The 5,631-nt window shown below is 44.7% G+C and overlaps 1 long non-coding RNA gene across 1 annotated transcript; it reads left to right on the plus strand.

Moving 5' to 3' along the window:
• The first annotated feature begins 1,349 nt into the window (after positions 1-1,349).
• LOC310829124 lies at positions 1,350-5,148 on the plus strand. Its single transcript, XR_014557169.1, has 3 exons — positions 1,350-1,434; positions 3,650-3,868; positions 4,897-5,148. It is a non-coding gene; the product is annotated as an uncharacterized lncRNA (long non-coding RNA).
• Positions 5,149-5,631: the final 483 nt, after the last annotated feature.

The following is a 5,631-nucleotide window of genomic DNA, read 5'->3' on the forward strand; positions in this document are numbered from 1 at the left end:
TTGTATCCTATTCAACTCAGTACATAACATCTACCAATTAGCTTCTGGGAATATAGAGGGGATTTGCTCTGCTACATCACTCACTAGTGTGAGCGAAGGAAGGATATTACTTAACAAATATTTCCTTGCCTATTACAGTGGTACCTCGGGTTATGTACTTAATTCGTTCCGGAGGACCATACTTAACCTGAAACTGTTCTTAACCTGAAGCACCACTTTAGCTAATGGGGCCTCCTGCTGCTGCCACGCCACCACCACACAATTTCTGTTCTCATTCTGAAGCAAAGTTCTTAACCTGAGGTAATATTTCTGGGTTAGGGTTAGCGGAGTCTGTAAACTGAAGCGTATGTAACCCGAAGTACCACTGTCTCCTAAACATCCCCACAAGGGGGTTGTTTTTAGCTATCTTTGGTTTTCAAACCCAGCCTGTACAGCAACCTGAACATGCCAATACCTTCTCAGGAAAGGCTGGGATGCTGGGTGTCTTCCATATAATGTTGGGAAATGGACGCTTGCCCCTTCCTCCGAATGGGTGGCTGTTGCAGATCCTCGTGCTTGGTCACTGTCCCCAAGCAGCCAGAACGCAGATGGTCAGGTAGCCATCCAAGAGTTCCCCATGACACCTGGGGAGCTGGCAGGATAAGAGGCCTGCTTGGGTGAGAGGGGATGCCTCACTGCTGAAAAGCCATTGGCTGCCCACCTGCCAGGGCAGAACAGAGCCTGTTCAGTCTTCTGCTGCACTGGTGTTAAGTAAGAAGACAGGCCCAAAGAAACCAGTCTCCTTTCAAAATCCTTGAACGTTAAACAAGAAAGTGGTGGTGCCGGCTGAAGAGAGAACCAATTCCTTGCAAGTGCAGAACGTACCTTACATAGCACTGGTAAAAGTGCCAGTTCCACATACTGTATAGGGATGTTGGACATGAATAAGGGGCTCAGACAAACATTAGCCAATCAGTGCTCCCTCATCACAAGGCAGCAGAGAATTAAGGTCCCAATCTTCCTTCTCCATTTTGCAAACTCTGCATCTTGTCCTCTAAAGAAGGGAAGAAGATTATATATTTTGTGTTCTCATGTTGTACATTTATGTTCTGAACTGCCTGTGATTTGCTAATGAAGGGTGGTATACAAATTAAATAATAACAATAGGTAAATTTCCCCATAGCTATTAGGATTTCCCACAAATCCTAATTACACTCACGTTTCTGGAAGGACTTTCTGAGAACTTCACAGAATAGCCTCTTCTTGGATTGTCTGGGTGGAGCTACTGAGGGGAAACATATCTCACCAAAGTCTCCCAGGATGCTATATAAGCAGGCCTGGTGGCCCACATGCCATTCACACTGAATCCTAAAATGTGGGTCAAGATCTTCTTACCATTTGTGGGACTCCTTTGTGGGGCCAGCCTGCCACTGACTTCTTCCCAGGCTGATACAGGTGAGTTTGCTTCTCTTTCCTTCCTCTTTGCAGCCTTCTCAGGCATGTACCTGAAGTCTGGGCATCTGGAAGCACCCTTAGAAACAGAGCAATAACAAGGTCTACTCTCTGACCTACTTACGGACTCTGATAAATCCAGAAGTTCCAACTCTTACATAGGAAAATCAGATCTATTGGTATTGACTTGGAACCCTTGTATAATTTGAGTGAGCAATATATGTATTGCAATAGTCAAACCAGATTAAGGTACATTGGGGGAATAAGCAACAAGTCAGGTGTGAATAAATTTGCTTCCCCAAGATAACTGTATCACATATCTCAAAAATAATAATTTCTGTCCAAAGCAGGACCTTTATCTTAGCCCAAATGAATGTTTTCCCTTCAGCTTTTGTCAAGGGCAGATTTTTAAACACCCCCAGAAATGATAGACATTGTGGATGTTCTTTGAATGTGCCAGACACTGTAGAACATATCCTTTTCTAATGTCCATTTTACAACCTGCTACGCAAACGCATGCTACCCCCCCTTTTTGGGCACAATGAAAATATCTGATTAACCTGGAATTAACTGCATGGGGGGGGTGAGGTTTTGTTAATAGTATCTCTTGGAGTGCCAAATGGCAATATTTAGCGGGAAGAAATCCCAGTGAAGTTCCTCATCATTATATATTCTACATGGCTGCTTATTTGTATATATTTTAAATGTTTTAGGATGTCCTATATTTGCAATGCCTAGAAAAGTTTTGCTGAAGTAAGTAAGTAAGCATTACAGGGGTGGGACTAGATGAGCATTGGGGTCCCTTCCAATTCTAGAATTCTATTGTAGCAGGAGACCCTGCTTCATTACAACGTAATGCACAAGCACCACACACACACACACACACACACACACACACACACACACCTCCCACCTCCCTGAGCCCAGAGATGTCCCTTCTAGAGGGGCATCCCCTAAAAGCCTTCCGTAAATAAGGAAGCGCTAGCTTGACAGCTCCCCATGGAACCCCTTTATTTTCGTATATTTTTCCTTAGTAGACCGTAACACTCTACCTCGCCCTATCCTTATTATGGGTAGACCAACTGTCTGAACTCAGGGTCAATCGGCTGCCGTTTTAGCCAATCAGCGTTACCGAACAGCACCTCTTGTGGCGGCCACACAGGTACTGCAGGCAGCAGGCGCCCGCTTCTTTGTCTTTGACAGCTCTCAAATACAAAGTTTCTGAGTCCAATTGACCGTGACTGATTTAATCAAAATGTTGCAAACCGCTTCCGGAAAGGCGAAAGTGCTTTGAATTTCAAGGACAGTATTCTTCATAAATTCACTATAAATCAGCCGTATATCGGATTTTCACCGGACCACTTTTATTCTGCTTCGTATTACAAGGACTATCAAAGGGGGGTGGCCTGATACCAGTTGGCCATAATCCCTTGACCGAGCAGGCACGTACTCTACAGCCCTTCCCAGTTGACATGGCAACCTTGATAGTCATCTTGATGGGCTCAGACAGAAGACTATCAAGGACACAACAAACTGCATACACTAGTGCATTCAACATGGACTATGACAAAGGGACCGTGACCAGATTCCCCTCAGGGGGCAGGAAACTGCGCCTTTCCGTTTGTTTTCTGAAAATGACTCATGGGGAGGGAGAGAAGGGGCTCCGGCCAGGTGTCAGGATACTCAGATTACCTGTGCAACCCCTCCCCTGACTCCTCCTGTTTTTAATGTAGTCATGATGTAAATATGATGTATTTCTAGGGGTGTAACTTAGGAGATTAGGAGCTAATAAAATTTGGGGTCTTCTTTTGTTCTGGGCTTCCATCTTGCTTTATCTTGTGGGCGGTGGGAGACCTGTCGTGACAGTTTTTCTTCAATAAAGACTGAACCTACAGGCTGCTGATTTGCTCCAAATTGCTCTGGTTGGTGTCTTGATTTCTGCCCAAGGGAGCCCTCGGATTCTCCGGTAATACTATGATTCCACAAAAAGAGAATATGCATGGGAAAGAGGGTCGGAGAGAAGGAAAATCACAGGAGTGTAGAGAAGAACAGATGGCAGACAAAAGCAAGACTGGAAGGACTGAGATGAAAAGCAGAGGTTTTAACCTGCGGCATTTATTCATTTGCTGATTTTTAAATCATTTCTAAGCTGTTTAAATCTCAAAAAACCAGGAATTTCATCTGTCTGTCTGTCTGTCTATATATTTTGTTCCCTTAGGTGCAATATTGGTGTGTACTACCTCTGACTCTGTCCCCGAAGGCATGGTGATTATGTGGGAGGCAGGTGGCCAATCAGGTAACACCTCCGGCATCATAAGTGCAAGCTTTGGTAGCACAGGATACCTCAGCCTTGCATTTGCAGACTTTGTGCGGAGAAACAGGTACGTCTGTCAAGTATCCCTTCCTGGGTCCCAAACAAAAGTCAAGGAACCTGAAGGTAAAAACTCTTGACACAGTTGGGACTTAGTTTTCCTTTGAAAAACATGGTTTGGGAGCGGGATGATTGTTTCCTGATTGCTTAAGATCCTCTCAGGGACTGACCATTTCAAAACTGCTTCCTCCTTAATTCAGAAATTTATTTCTGCTTTCCATTATGGCCTGTTGAGATAAGACTTTCCCCACCAGTTGCCATGATATCGGTGCTGGTATTGGCTAAAGACACAACTTGAAAATTCAATCAGTCCGGTGGAGGTCTGAACAGCAATTCTCCTCTTATCTCTGCAGAAAGGTTTTCACCGTTCTTGAACAATACTAAATGCATGTTTTTATCAGAAGGTAACAATGGGAGAAGGAAAGGAAAGAATGTGTACCCTGCAAGGCCCAAGGTGTCTCCCACAATAATTTCCAGCCCCATTAAAAAACATTCCCACCTCCCGCCAAGGATCCTTCTGACCTTCATCTGCCTGTTGATAATGTTTACCTTCTATTGGAGGCAGATTTTTATATCCTTGCCCTGGTGGCCAAGTCCACACATTTAAGGAGCTCCGTACCTAGTTAGCTGCTCCAGGAGCAACTGTGCAGAGATGGTATCATTGGATATGGGAAGCTTTTAACTATCCTTGGTTTTCAAACCCAGCCTATACACCAATACCTTCTCTGGGAAGACTGGGATGCTTTTTGTGCTGGGCGCTTTCGTTATATATGTTGGGGAAAGGAGCTGTGTAAATATTCTTGGAATCTCCACTATCCCACTGTGTCCTCATCCAGCTCAAGGAAGCCCCATGTATGTGCCACAGATCTTCCTACTCAGGTCCACACACACAAGAACTTCAGTTAAATCCCCTTTGCTCCTTAAAGCTTTCATTAAGGATTTACACTCTCTATCTACAGATTAAAAATGTTTGTCAGAGAATCCAGCAGAAAATAATCAGCACTAAATGGTGTCATAAATGTTGTGCATCAGTTATGTCTAAAATTAATAGCTGTTGCCTGTTTCTCTCATACTTTCCCCTGCCAACCATAAAGAACGCAGCCTTCAGCGAGCACAGACAATCCTCACCGGCATGGTCATAGGGCTCAATGCAAGTGAAGTTTCTGTCCAGTGGGTGAAGAATGCCCTCCTTGAAGGTCACCATGTGAATCCCCGAGTCTTGAAGGGCAGCATCAAGGATTCCCTCTTGGCCCTCAGCCAGGTGGTAATCCCCTACTCTGACTGGAACAAGGGGACTTCATACTCCTGTACGTTTACCCGCACAGCAGGCACTGTGGAGCCCACCCAGAGGCCTGAGGGCAAATCCCAGGGTGAAAAATGATGCAAACCCCACCCTCAGCATCACAACCTCTTCAGCCTATCCCAGATTAAATAATTTCCATGTATCCATGTTTGGCCTAAGGCTGAATAAAAGTGAGAAAATTCACAGATATTTCATGATGTGATCACTTGATTGAGGTGGTGGGTGGGTTTTGGAAAGAAGTGGGGAATGAATTAATCTCCCTGCAAAATCGTGTTGAAGTTTGATTATTGTAGAACTAAAGTGTGTTTAGCACATAACCATGAAGTTCACAGGGGGGCTTTTGGCTAGTCACTGTCTCTTAGCCTATCCTTCCACACCAGGGTTTAGACTCTCCCCGAGCACAGATTTTTCTGTGTCCCCCCCCCAGCCGAGCATGTCCTATAAAAAAAAAAGGTGAGTGGAGTGACAACAATTCCTTTTGCTGACCAAGGTCTTCTGCCTGTTGATCATGTTTACCCAGCATCAG

The sequence above is a fragment of the Podarcis gaigeae genome (genome assembly GCF_964106915.1).
Source record: "Podarcis gaigeae genome assembly, chromosome: 13".
NCBI classification, from domain to species: domain Eukaryota; kingdom Metazoa; phylum Chordata; class Lepidosauria; order Squamata; family Lacertidae; genus Podarcis; species Podarcis gaigeae.